At 52.3% G+C, this 14645-nt stretch overlaps 1 protein-coding gene and 1 pseudogene across 2 annotated transcripts in view; one reads left to right on the top strand and one right to left on the bottom strand.

The window, feature by feature from the left end:
* The window catches only part of STX18 (syntaxin 18), a 100931-nt gene that overhangs the window by 44037 nt on the left and 42249 nt on the right, over nucleotides 1-14645 (top strand). The gene's annotated exons all lie outside the window — the stretch shown is intronic.
* LOC112316728 (large ribosomal subunit protein uL23 pseudogene) lies at nucleotides 12229-12700 on the bottom strand (annotated as a pseudogene).

The following is a 14645-nucleotide window of genomic DNA, read 5'->3' as shown; positions in this document are numbered from 1 at the left end:
GGTCACGTGGACTTCAGATGTTCACGATTCTTTCTGGGACACCGCTCCAGAGGTTAGAAACATAACCCCTCCTAGAAATGAAACTCAAACTTGAATTTTACACTCTTTGTTTTGTATGGTACAGAAATAATTCTGAGGATATAGTTAAGATTTTAATTGGGGGGGCTCAAATATAAATGGAATGTTTTTTCTTCTTCTTCCTCTTGTCAAAGTTCTGAAGAATCATAAGAACAAGGAAAAGTTAGGCATGTAGGCCCTGGAGTAGACCTCCTGATTCAAGTTCAGCTCTACCACTTACTAGCGAGACATTGAGCAGGTGATTTAGCACCCCCACCTGTAAGGGGGAATAGTAATGGTACCTGCCTCCCAGGGCCCTGATGGCGAGACTGGATGAAGCCGGTGTAGCCCCTCTCGGCGTACGTTCGGTGCCGTGTAAATGTGGCGGCATCATTTCTGTTGCATGTTCACCCAACAACGTCTGTAGTAAGTACAAGTGAGCTGCCTGTTTACCTTCTCTCTTATTGTCTAGTCTACCCACACCTTACTGATGTGTGAACAGATAGAAATCTAACTTCTTCTGACCAGACTTACCGAGGTTCTACACCTCATTAATAAATGAGGATCCCATACATGGACCCTTTGACTCATGCTGGAAACTTTAGAAAGCGTGGAAGCAATGAACAGAAACCTGCACGGTTTGGTCAGAGGGAACTTGTAAGTTGCTGGTACACCAGCAAGTGACCTTGGAATTTCTGTGTCAGAAGACCCTCTTGTCCAGCCTTTGCGGGGCAGGTGAGGGTGGAGGCCCAGGGCAGGGCCGCCAAGGTCATGAAGCTGGCTGTGTTCCCCTAGGGCCTCTTCTGCCTGTGGTCCTAGCATCTAGGAATAATGGCTCTCTCCTCATGGCTCCTGAGCTCAAACCAGCCGCTCCTTCTGATGCAGCGCTGAAGAGCAACACTCTGTCCCAGCTCTGGGGGAGAGGAGCTGCTTTGAAACGAGTGCGCTTCTGCGTCCAGAGGGGCCTCTGCCCGTGTCCTGGGGACCGTGTGCGCTTTCTCCGCATGCACTCACATTAGGGCCGACACAAGGTGCGGCCCTGCCGTGGGGGTGGCCCAAGTGCAGCAGGACAGACAGCAAGACAGACAGCAGAGCACTTGTCTGGGGCCAGCTCTTTTTCGGAGCTGGTTGTGCCCCGGTGTAAGTTGTCCCCAAGTTGCTTTTGAGAAAGGCTTTTCCAGATGCTCTGCCATCACGGCATGGAGCCTGCCTCAGGCTGCCTTTGTCACTCCTGACTTTGCTCTGTGCCTGTACTGCCTTTGCTCCTGGCCTTGGCCCATGTGGGGGCCACCCGTCCCCACCAGGCAGTTAAAGTGGGCTCTGCAGCCAGAGTCACTGCGGCCAAATGGTGCTGTGTCACTAACTTGCTGTGGAACCTCAGGCAGTCACCTTGGGCAGCGTGTTTAATCTCTCTCTGGGCCCGGTCTTCTCCTCTTTCACCGGGGGAATAACCACGCCTCTCTCATGGGGTTGCTGCGAGGGTTACATTAGTTGTGTGAAGCTCCTACCTAGAGCAGCGTCTGGCATACAGTAGGCACGCAGCAAATGCTCGCTTCTGGCGTCACCACCACCTGTCCTCCTGTCAGGCTGGACGTGCGCCAGGCCCAGTGTTTCTTCCCGACTCCACAGCTTTCCTCCTCCTGTGCTCTGAGCTGCAGTTCTGCGTGTGGCCTTCCAGCCCAGGTCCCCACGCCTCCCTTCCCACCTGCCGTCCCGTGGCAGCCCACAGTCCAGGCTGACCTTGCTTCGAGGGTGAGACCCAACCGGGACAAAGAGGAAGCAGAAGCAGACTTAGGCTGAGTGAGCACCTGCTGTGTACCAGATGTGTTTTCACGGACCACGGGTGGTCACCCTCAGAGTTACGGCCTCAAGTTTACACATCGAAGGCTGAGGCTCAGAGACGTTGAGTAACCTGCCCGAGGCCACGTGGCTCGTAAGTGACAGGGCTGGGGTCTGAACCCAGGTCTGTGGGACTCTGTAGTCCACGCCCAAATTACCGAGACTGGGAAGATCGCGACACCCACGCACACTCCACACGCCCAGTCTCCGCACACGCAGCCTCCTCACGCGCACTGTGCACACACCCGCACTCAGCCGCCAGGCCGGACCGGGTTTGGGTTGGGTTTGAGAGCAGTGCGAAGCCCCGTCAGGTCCTGAACTTGGAACTCCCTGGTCCTTCGCCCTCCTCCTTTCTCCCTGTCTCTTTGTTACCTTCTTCCTCAATGTGCCTGGCTCATACTGGGGCTTGCTTATTTGTCAAGGAGCAAATAGAAGAAAGGTTTTCAAGTGCGCAGAGAGTAGTGATGATTAGCCAGCATAGGTTCGGGAAGCACAGCCATGGCCCCCAGCCTCAGCGTGAACCTCGGAACGGGTTGCCAGGCAGAGAGGCGAGAAGACCCCGTTTAAGAAGGCAGTTAGCAGTGTCCCCACGACTCTCTTGTGGAGGAAGCATAGTTAAAGTGGGCCGAGCGTGGGCCCTCAGGGCGTCTGTGAGCTGGTTGACCACAGGGAGGGCCTACGACTCCGCGCTGCTTTGTCAGCCTTATTTTCATCCCATTTTTTAATTGATGACTTTTAGTTCCAGATGCTTTCAATAGCAGAACGATCAGAATGGCAGGTGATGAGAAGCCAGGGGGGAAATAAATGCAGTGACACAGCAGCAGCAGCTGTTGAAGAAGTAATTTTTTTGATGTTAAGTCACCTTGACTCAGGGACATGCAAGCGAGGGTGCTCGCAGGTGGCATTGCTCGAAGCCCGAGGCCGAAGCCAGGGAGGCGGCGGCTCTGCTTCCTCCACACTCCTGCTGGCACACACGGCACCAAGGCCACTCCAGGGCCGGGTTTGGTGTTTGGGGCCCTGTGAGTTGCTGCAGTCAGTGGGCGGCAAAGAGTTCTCGAGAGGCCTGAGGGTGTTCAGGCTGGAGGAGAGAGGACTCAGATGGGGGATGCAGTAGCTGACGTCGAGGCCGAGGGACACAAACTGTGTGAGCGGATGGCTGACCTGGAGGAAGCAGGGCTCCCCCATGTGGACAGAGCAGGGACACGTCTTCTGGGCCCTCACTGCCCTTCCGACTGCCGGAGGGAGGCTCTCACTGCACACTCGGTATCATCCGGCTGGTGCGAGGGCCAGGCCTTGGAGACATCCCCAGTACAGGCAGCTTGCGGAGCTCCAAGAGTGGGAATCAGAGGGTTTGATTGGATGAAAGCTGAGTGTGCCCACGGAGAGACAGAAGGAGCGAGCAGGCCAGGAGGGGAGGCTGGAGGACATGACAGGCTCCTGCTGTCTCTTGCGGTCAAACGGTCCTATACCTCTTAAAAAAGAAGTCGCCTTGAGCTTCATGGGTTATTAAAGCACCATAGGGTACAAATCAACTTAAAAAAAAATTAAGTCAGGAGCTTTCATCATGTCATCAACACTAAAAATATAAGAGTTTACTTCTTTTAATTTCTGAATTTCTTAATGGGGGTGGGGCTTTATAGTAGGAAGGAGCAAACTTTTCAGGTTGTTAGAAAGTTAGTTGCTAATGTCAAAAATTAGACCACCAAGTTCATCCCAACTAGTGTCTATCGCCCCTGTGCCCTGTTGGACCAGCCTCGTCTGTGGTCAGGACTCTGCAGCCAGCGTCCAGTCTCCCTCTCACGGGCATGCGTGTCTGTCTCTCTCTTGCAAAACACTGTGTCCTGGCCGGTGAGGCTCAGGCATCGTCCTGCACACTGGAGGGTCAGCAGTTCAGTTCCCACGCAGGGCACGTGCCGAGGCTACCGCTGGTCCCCAGGCAGGGCGCATACAGGAGGCAGCTGATCAATGTCTCTCTCTCTCTCCCTCTTTTCTTTCCTTTCCCTCCTTTGCCTCTCTCTAAAAATAATTTTTTTTAAAAAAGACACATGTGAATTCTGGAAACCACAGTAGGCTGACGTTGGTTCTGAACAGGTTATTTGACTACTAAGTACAGTTTTTCTTAGATCAAGGCCACCTTGTGTTTTTTTGCTAAGGAGATTTCCACCGTGCCGCCCTGATGGGACAGAGCAGTTTACAGGTTCAATATTATACTGAATATTCAGTGTTATAATATATGCATACATACATATATGTGTATGAATATATATTCAACATTATAGCCTATGTTCTATATATACATATACAATGTGTATATATTCAATATATTACGTACATTTATATGAATATACAATACTATACTGATATATATTCAGTATTATATATACACATACATATGCGCACTAACATACATATGTAGTAATATTTATATACATATATACACATACTACTTATATGCTTATATAACATACATAGCACATACATTCAACTAACAGCATGCTCCCAGGAAGGCTTGATGCAGAGCAGGAAAGGCCGTGAACCCAGAACGGCAAACCTTGAACCCTCCTGGGGCCCAGCACATGGAGTGGAAATGGGGCCCAGGAGAAGGAAGGCCTTGCCGGCAAGGAGGGGGCAGCTCGGTGAGGGGAAGGCTCTGTGGTAGGCAGGCCACCTCCTTGGGTGGACGGTTGACAGGGTGAGTGGACAGGCCCCACTGACCAGTTTACTTTGTGGGGTGGGACAGAGGGAAGGAAGAGCCTGAAGTGAGAGCCTGTCTAACTTGGGGACCTGAGATCGCTTTCTCTCCCTGGGGGGGTGGGGGCAGGAGGGACTGAGGGGGGCCAAGGGGGTGAGTGGGAGTACTTTGGGGCCTGTTGCTTTGGAGGGGACAGTGGAATCCATTCCTGTGGACCTGGAGGGTGAGGGAGGGGCTGGGCGGGCCTTTTCGGTAGACAGTAGACGAAGCTGTGGCTGGGCGTGAGTGGGTTCAGAAGGGACGACTGAGGGCTGCACCTGAGTGTCAGAGGTCAGGGGAAGCAGAGGAGGTGATGATGAAGGTGAAGAGGAGCTGTCAGGCATTGTGAGGAGATCCTGGAGGGTAGGCGCCCTGGGAACCAGTGGGGGACAGCGCTTCCGGAGGGGCAGGGGGCAGCGTTGGAGGTTGAGTGAGGACTGGGAAGGAGCGGCCAGGGCTCCCACTATGACTGTCACCCTCCAGTGCCCGCAGCCACTGAAGGGTGGCGTCGAGCAGTAGAAATTACAGGGGGAGGGTAGGAGATGCCCGCCCGTGGTACCGCTTGCTGGACAGTCGCTGGAGTGGAGGACGAGCGAGACAGGAGCCACGCGTGTGTGTGTGGCCCCAGCCCATTGCAGGGTCTGGGGCGCCGGCTCTTGTGCTGGCACCTCCTTGCTGGGGAGCTGCTCCAGCATGGGGACGGGACACAGACAGCCCCCATCGTGCCGCCAGCAGGTCGCCACGCTCCACAGCTGTGCTGGTTCTGAACGTGGAGCTGGAATCGGTGTGGGTGCAGTTTTCAATTGTGGCCGAAGGGAGTGGATTCAGGACTTAGCGAGGGGGCCTCCCGATGAGAGTCGGGAACAGGGCACTGCGGAAGACCAAGTTAGCTCATTGGCAGTTGGCAAACGCGCGCACAGCAGTGGTGGCTCTGGCTGTGCTGCCGGCGGCACACCAACCTGAACGGCGAGCTGTGTCCACTGATGGATGAAAAAAAATGATGATTTTGTGTTACAGGGAACTTTTTACAATGCGCCAGAGGGACCCACTGGAGTCTCTTTAATCTTGAACAATGGTTGTTTCTTACAGAGGCAAATTATGCAAATCGGTACTCACTGTTTCCTAATCAATCAGGCCTTTGTTGGCAGTGTTGGGAGTGCCAGCGGAACAGAACGGCCTACCGTCCTGGGGGGGGGGGGGCGGGTGCAGCTGGCAAGTCAGGAGCGAGGACACTCCTGCCTGCTTTGAACTCCCCTGCAGCCGCAATGCCAGTCGTCCTGTGCACAGAACCCCACCATTTGCACCAGGGTTTTTGCTCTGCACGTCCCTTCCTTTGGGCCACTTACAGAACGCCCACCAAGGAGCAGCTGGGCAAGACTGTCTGTGGGTGACACAGGTGCGTAGGGCTGGGCCCGAGCCTGGGTCGGCAGGTGGCGGCCAGCCTCCCCCAGCCCCTTTGTGACCCCTTCTTGGGCTCATCCAGGTGCACGTGTGCGTTTTGAACAAGGTCATTACAGCTCCAGCCAGGCACGACAATTAACCTTTAATGGTCCTTTGATTCTAGATCAAAGACAAAGAAGCAGAGAACATTAAAAGCCCTTGGGAAAAAACTGCTAGTTTTGAGCTGTAACTGTGCTACTGCTCTAGTCCTTGTGCTGCCTTCTAGTGGAGAATAGGAAGCACGTAGGCGACTTCCTGTGGGGGGTGTTCATTTTACCCGCCTGTTAATTCCTGACGGGAGAGGAGAGCAGTCTTAAACCACATCGGGGAGCCGCTCCGGGCTGGGCCTGTGAGCAGCTTGCACCACATTTCAGAACCAGGTGGTAGCATGCAAGAGCGGTCCTCAGCCTGGCCTGCAGTGGCCGAGCAGAGCCCTGGAGGCGTGATGCCCAGCAGTCGGATGAGGCGGTGGTGGGAGGTGGGGGAAGGCTCGGCAGGGACTGGGCCATTGGACTTGATCCTGGGGGTCCTCCGCCCAGACAACCACGGAGCTCTCAAGAGTGGCCCTTTAGATCCTTCTCTCTGCACGTGAACGGCGTTAGGTGCGCGTTTCCTGTATTCTGTGCGAATAGATTGCACAGTGTGCGCTTTGGGCAGCTGTGGATGCCCCCACTCAAAACATTCTCGTGGGAAACCCGCCCTGTCGGCAGCCCCTGGGGTCCGGTCCCCGTCAGTGGCACAGGTTCGTCCTGGGGCCAGACCGCACTGGTGTGTGGGTTGGGATGGCCAGACCGCACTGGTGCGTGGGTTGGGGTGTTTTGCATTTGTTTGGTCTCTATTCCCGAAACCTCCACGTGTGAGGACAAGTAGTGTGACAGTCCTTTCCCTCAAACCCAGCATCTGTGGGGAGGGACCACACCGCGGCTGTTTCGTAATCAGTTTGCTTTTGTGGTGGGTGGGTTGTGTGGAGAACTGCAATGTCTTGATGGTTTTTGGAATTAGCCTTATTAACCTATAGCCACTTGGTAGTGAACTTGATTTATCTTCAGAGAAAGAAAGGTGAGTCAGGTGAATACCTGTAGTTTTAGAATGCAGTTTAAGTAAATGGTCTGGTTAACAGCAGCTTCCTGAAGAAGCCAGGCGCTGGCTGAGCTCCGCGTGGCTGTGAGCTCTGTGCTGTCCTGGAGCCCTGACCGCCCCTTTAGCCGGAATGGCACGTCCTGCCCCGGTGCTTCCTGTGTCTCTCAGAGTGCCCTCGGCGCTCCTGGTGAGGGCAGCTCGCAGAGAGTGCCGGCCCCGCTGGGGCAGCAGAGCTGTCTCTGTGGGCAGACACGTCTCCTGTTTGTCCTGGGCCATTTACACAGGCATGTTACCTCGGTGTTTTCTTACCTGTAAGATGAGTCATAATGGGCTGTGTCTCATACGATTGTTTCCAGGAGTAAATGAGGTAATGGATATGGGCCACTTAGCTTGGTGCCCGCCGCATAGTATGCACTCAATAAAAGTTGGCTCCTAGCTCGTGCTACTACTGTTTTGCAAAAATAATTTTTATGGCCCTCCCTTTGTTGTAAAGCCCAGGAATATTAGGCAACTTGCTCAAAATTTCAGTTGGCAGAGCTTAAGAGTGTAGGGGAGCTTATAAAAGCACCCCTTTCTTCCCAGCCCAGTTTTGGAACCACCTGAAAGAGAAATGCAGGAGTCAGAATACCAAGAGCCAAATGGACGAGCTGGCTTTAGATTCGTGGCCAGATGTGGGCGGAACACAGACAAGAAAAGACCCTCTCTGCAGGCTGGCTGGCTGCCGAGCGTGCTCACCCTTCTCCAAGGCACAGGCCAGGTAAGTTTCTCCTCTGCCTTCGGAGAAGAGTGGGTGAAGTGTTGGGAGAGGCCAGGGATGTTCGTCCAGCTGAAGTCCCTCAACACAAAGCCTGAGGATGGGGAGTCGGGGTCCCCTTCAGCAGTAGGTGGCGATATGGAGATTAGACCCAGAGAATCTTGGCCAGCACCCTGGGTTTGTTACCAACGCTCTCTTGTCCGCCCTGCTGTGCACAAACCCTGCACAGACTCTTCTGCCCAGAGCCCTGAGCTCAAGGATGGACAGAGATGAGCGCAAGTGTGGGGAAGAGAGCCCATCCTGGAAGTTGTCTTCATTGCGCCTTTAAACTGTTTCGCAGTGGTTTGCGGATTAATGCTCAGGGTGAACTGGTCACATTGGACCATCTGTCCAACCATCCCGTTTTCTTGCACATTCATGGGCCTTCTCTCAGCATTCCATGACCCAGGTCCAAGCCTCCTGTGTAGCAAAACTCAAGGAACAGCAGCTGCCTGGAGGGAGTCGACTTTAGCCAGGGAAACCGTGCCCTTTGGATGTACGTGCACTCTTCTGCTGGTCACTAAGGGCCTTGCAAATGAGCGGGGTGTGGGGAAGTGCTCAGAAAGCCTCTCTCGCACATCGTGCTGTACCCACTGTATTATGTTGACTCAAATCTACGGTGTGAGCCAGAAGGAAGAAAGAAACATCCAACCAGAACAGAATGAAGAAACAGGAACTCAAAAAAATGAGGAGAGGCTTAGGAAGCTCCAGGACAAGTTTAAACGTTCCAACAGCCAAATCATAGGTGCCAGAAGGAGAGGAGGAAGAGCAAAAAGTGGAAAACTTATTTGAAAACATAATGAAGGAGAACTTCCCCAACGTGGCAAAGGAAATAGACTTCCAGGCAAGGAGGGGCTGGAAAGATTCCAAGTCCTGAAAGGCAAGGACCTATATCCAAGATTACTGTATCCAGCAGAGCTCTCATTTAGAATGGAAGGGCAGATAAAGTGCTTCCCAGATAAGGTCAAGTTAAAGGAGTTCATCATCACCAAGCCCTTATTAGAGGAAATGTTAAAGGGACTTATCTAAGAAAAAGATGAGCAGTAAAATACGAACAGTAAAATGACAACAAACTCACAACTATCGACAATTGAACCTAAAAACAAAAACTAAGCAAACAACCAGAACAGAAACAGAATCACAGAAATGGAGATCACATGGAGGGTTATCGGAGAGGATTGGGAGAGGGAAGAAGGGGGGAAAAGGTGCAGGGAATAAGAAGCATAAATGGTAGGTACAAAATAGACAGGGGGAGGTTCAGAACAGGAAACCTCCTATTCTGGAGTAGGTTCATGTAGGAAATAGAGAAGCCAAAGATCTCATATGTATGACCCATGGACATGAACTAAGAGGAGAGGGGGATCCAGGGGGCGGGGTGCAGGGCAGAGGGGAGTAAAGGAGGGGAAATGGGACAACTGTAATAGCATAGTCAATAAAATATATTTTTAAAAAATGACTCAGCGAGTAGAGCATTGAATCTGCGTCAACTGTTGCATTTAGCTTGAACGTTCCTCCATGGAAACTATTCAGATGGTTCAGAAGGCTGCAGCTATGGGCCACTGGTGATTGGCAGCTTCATCAAGACAATGTGCCCACTCACGCATCATGTCTCATGCAGTTTTTTGGTGAAACATCAAATCACCCAGGTGACTCAGCCCCCTTACGGCCCAGATTTGGTGCCCTGTGACTTCTAGCTTTTCTCAAAACTAAAATCACCTTTGAAAGGGAAGAGATTTCAGACCATTGATGAGATTCAGGAAAATATGATGGGGCAGCTGATGGCAACTGGGAGAACTGTGTGTGGTCCCAAGGTGCCTGCTTTGAAGGGAACTGAGGCGTCATTGTCCTGTGTACAGTGTCTCTTGTATCTTGTATCTTCTTCATTAAATGTCTCTGTTTTTCATATTACCTGGCTGGAGACCTTCTGGACAGACCTCGCATAAAATAAATAACTCAGCTTCTGAGTAACAGGCCTGCAGTCCATCCCCGTTCTGCCACTTACTGGGCTTGTGGCCTTGCATGGGCTTCAGTTTCCATGGCTGTGACCGTGCGTTGCCGTGTACAATGCGCACCCACGTTTCTGTGCACACTATACATGGGATTGTTATGCCCATTATCAAACCCATGGCTTGTAATCGTTATGCCCATGTATAATGCACACCCTTATTGTTCCCTCAGAGATCTGGGGAGAGAAGTGCTCATTATACACGCCAAAATACGGTATGTGGAAATGGGGGCGGATGATGTCTGATTCTTCCGATTGCTACAGGGAGCAACTGGCAGAATGTCGAGCAGGCGACACCTGGCACACATATGGCTGGTGCCCCGTGTGTGGCAGCCACTGTCGGGAAAGTCAGGTGCCTGGTGCACCACTGAATGCAGGTTCAAGAAGGAGAGCATAGCTTGACCTTGCTCACTCGGATGCCCTTCCCAGTCCCCAGCCCTCCCCTGTAGTCCCTGGGCTGGAAAACTGCACTTGTGACCTACCAAGACTCTGCCTGAGTTTGTACGTGATGGAAGGCCTGGGGTTCATCCAGGCCTCGCCTCGTGTGTCCCGCTCGCGCAGATGCACTGCTCTCGTCTGTCATAGGGGGTGGTGACGGGGAGGGTTACAGGATGAACCGATGCACGCAGAGCTCTCGGAGTGCTGTCGGGTACTCAGTGAGCTCTCAAAGGAGGTGCCGATGATTTATTGTAGGTGGCTTTGAGTCTGACAAGTGGAACTTCAAGCAAAGAATCCAAGTACTTAGAAATAGAGTAGCTGGAGATCGCAGATGGATTTAGCCATTGGTTCAGGTGTGGGCACTACTGTTGGCAGCAGAAAACCTGTACTTCAAAATGACTAGAAATGTTAAGAAAGTGCTTACATGGGAGATTTTTAAAAATAACATTCTATAAAGGCAAATGTTTAAAGTGTACCACAGTAGACAGAACGGTACGGGGGTCCCCGTGGACACGCGGGCCCCTCTCCAACAAGGAGGAACTCCTGTTCCCTCTGCTCCTCCCTCCCTCTCTGTCGTTTTGAAGCAAATTCCAGGAATATCATTTTACTTGTAAATTTTTCAGTATATGTCCTTAAAAGATAAGAATTTTAAAAACAAAGAAATTAAAAACATAATCTTAATTACATACATTATCATGCCTGAATAAAAATTTATTATAATTTCTTAATATTATTAAGTGTTAAGTGGGAGATTTTCAAACCAGGTGAATAATAATACTCAGCAGGCATTAAAATGACTTCAGTGTCAGGTGACACTGGACACAGGTTGTCTTTACTGTGACAGTGTTGAGGGAGCCCGTGCATCTCGGCATCGTTAAGGGTCTGGTTTCAGCTCTGTCCATGAGTGTCTCTCTCTCTCTCCCTCCCTCCCTCTCTCTCTCGGCTTTGGTTTCCTTGCACCAAGAAAAATACCGACTTCCACAGGTTGGCAGAATTAAATGAAGTGACCCACTTAAAGTGAGGGTGGAGGAGATGTATTAAATATTGCTGCTTTCCTTTTCTTTCACTTTTAGCTACTAGGTGCAACCTTCTGATATCTTTGGTGCTTTTTTGATCCAACTCCTAAGTCAGGAGTGATCCGATCTTGAAGCCTCTTTCTGTCCCCTCCCCACTTTCTTTTCCCCCACTTTTCTCCTTTTTAACATTCAGGCGCTGCTAGAAACACAGCAATGAGCAGGACAGATCCTGGCTGCGAGAAACTGCATCGAAGCTGCGTAGGGGGCGTAGATGGATACTCTGATACAATATGGAAACCGCTGGCGGGTATCTATAAAATACTGAAGGGGGCGTCAGGGAAGGCTTTGTGGAGGAGGGGACAGTTAAGCGGAACCTGGAAGGATGTGCAGGGGCTCTTTGGGTGGCATGGGGTTGGGGTAGAGGAAGAAGGCGGTTCCAGCAAGAGAGAGAGCAGTCACCCAGGCTTGGATCTCTGAGAACGGTGTGTCCCTCACCTGCCCAAGCCTGTGGCGTGCCCCCTCACAGCTCAGCCCCCAGAGCACTCCCTGACATTAGCCCTTGCACCGACCTGGCCCCAGACACTTTCCCGGTGACCCGTTCCTTCCTCCCAGGACCCTCTCCCTACCTCTATCGCCACCCACCCCGTGTCCTTCGATGATCTCAAGACTAAGAAACTGCCTCTAGTTTTACACATTTATAGGGCAAATGCTTTCATTTTACTCCAGTTTTCTTGCCACACTTGACACTGGAATGATGGCCTTTCTCCTCTTTTTTTTTTTTTTTTTAGTATAAAATTTTTATATTTAGAATTAGCCCGCTGGACTCAGTTTAGATGACCCCAATTTTGTTGGCCGCATCCAAAGCATCCTAGTCTGGAGCCAGTTGAACACATGCCTTCTTCTCCCCATCTGATCCGGGCCTGATCCGGGTGCTGACCTTAGCCACGTCAGGGTCACAGAGCTTCTTCGCAGCCTGTTCGATCTGGGGCTTGTTGGCCTTGACCTCCACAGTGAGCCCGAGTGCATTGTCGCCTCCGGTCTTCTTCATGGCTGCCTCGGCAGTCGGGGAACTTGATGAAGGCAGAGGGGTCAAGCTGGTGTCTCCTGGGGGCGCCCTTCCCAGGATATTTGGGCTGCCTTTGGAGCCGCCGTGTCTTAGGCCTCCCGAAGGTGGGTGACGTGTGGATCTTTTTTGTGTGGCTGTGGACGCCTTTTACCACCGTGTTCTTTGCCCTCAAAGCCTTTGCCTTGGCCTCGGCTTTGGGAGGGGTAGGGGCTTCCTTCTTCGCTTTGGGCGCCATCTTCATGAAAAGGGTTTGGCTTTTCTCCTCTTGAAGGTAAGAGGCATTCTCTGCAGAAATGCGCATATATAAGGAGTCCTTCCGAACTAGCAGTGTGTGTGGAAATATTCCAAATCCAAGGCATGCGGCTCTGCGACCTCTCTGAAGTTTGGTGACGTCAGGCGCCTGTCAGAATTGAGTGCAGCGAGCTGTCTGTGTTGGTTTAGTCTCAGAAACAGGACGGGGCACAGCAGCAAACAGGTCGGATCGAGGCCGAGAGTTTTCGCAGGGACAGCGGCGGTCAGGCGATGAGGCTGCCGCACCTTCTCTAGGAGAACGCCCTGTCCCGGGGCCGCTGGGGGCTTCAGTTGCCTATTGGTGCAAACAAAAGGCCTAATGACATTTTTTCTTTTTGTGATCGCTCTGTTGTGATTTTTCTGTTTTTAAATTAGGAAGGTGATAAAATTTCAGGGCTGTCAAATACCTGTGGAAATCTTAATGCTCATTTATTTCTTTTCATTCTTGGCATAAGTGTCACTTTATACATCGTGCTCACGTGAGGCACTGAGTATTCTTCTGATCATAGTGTTAAGTCAGTAACTACTTAACACCTCCTGACTTGCCAAGAATTCCACTTAACCCTGAATAACCTTAACTCCATCTTAATAAGTTCATTCTACAGAAATTTGCCATTACGGAGCGTAAGAAATTGGGATCACACTTGTTACACTTTAAGTGAAAGCTCTTGTAGTTTGTTTTTGAGATGCCTGGGGGACCTGCTGGTTCCTGGCACGCCCTGTGCGCCGACCCCCGGTAGACTGGAACCAGCTAAGATGGGCGCGGGGTGGTGAGGGGGGCAGCTGGTTCTCGCTGCGCATTGGGTTCCTTCCACAACGTTCCTTGGACCTTTTAAAACTTTTTCGTGGAAAACTTTTTGACCCCTAAGGAAACCTGTTTTGGTTGTTCGGGTCCTAAGCAGGTGTGCTGTAGACTGTGTGCACCCCCAAAATTGCTAGGTCGCAGCCCTGCTCCCCAGTACAATGGGGTTTGGAGGTGGGGCCTTTGGGAGGGGATTGGGCCAGAAGAGCGGATTCCCACAAATGGCGTTTGTGCCCTTTGAGAGGAGACGCGAGAGAGGTGATCCCTCTGTCTCTCTCTCATTGTGTGAGCAAGAAGGCGACGTCTGTGCCTGGGAGGGGCCATCACCAGACACGAACCGGCCAGGGCCTTGAAGGTGGCCTCCAGCCTCAAAACCTGCGAGAAAGATGTCTGCCATTTACGCCGCCTGGCCTGTGATCTTTGTTAGAGCAGCCCAGACTGACTAAGACAGGTGTGTTCTCATTGCTGCTGTAACAAATTACCACAACCTCAGTGGCTCAAAACAACACCCGTTTGTTATCTGATGGTTTTGTAGTTCGGAAGTCCAAAGTGGGCCTCCCCAGGCTGAAATCAGGGCTTGGGCGGGGCTCCATTCTTTCCAGGGAGACTCCAGAGGAGAGCCCGCTTCCTGGCCTGGCCCTGTGTGTGGAGGCTGCCCTCTCCTCCTTGCTTCCTTCCTCTGTCTTCCAATCAGCCAGGTGGGACTGAGCCCGCTCCCATGCCACCCTCTGCCGCCGGGAAGGACCTCTTGGTGACAGGGCCCTCCTGCCTGCAGAGTCCGGGGTCTCTCCTGCTCTGAGGTCAGCTGATGAGCAGCCTTACTCTGTCGGCCGCGCTGAGCCCTCTTTCGCTGTCTAGCATAGGATACTCGCAGATTGCAGGGGTCAGGCCCCGGACCTCCTCGGGGGAGGGGGTGGCATTGCTCTGCCTGCTGCAGCGGGAGTCACCCACTGGTCTGCTCCTGAGGCTCCGCTTTGTACCAGGAACTGCGCCTGACAAGCTCTGAGGACAGAGAGAGGGCCCTTTGCCCTCTGGGAGCTTGTGGTGGTGACGGGGAGCCGGCCCCTCATGAGTCAGGTTGCCACGC

The sequence above is a fragment of the Desmodus rotundus genome, chromosome 4, assembly GCF_022682495.2.
Source record: "Desmodus rotundus isolate HL8 chromosome 4, HLdesRot8A.1, whole genome shotgun sequence".
Taxonomy (NCBI): domain Eukaryota; kingdom Metazoa; phylum Chordata; class Mammalia; order Chiroptera; family Phyllostomidae; genus Desmodus; species Desmodus rotundus.
Note: the sequence above shows the minus strand (reverse complement) of the source record. Positions and strands in the feature narration are given on the sequence as shown.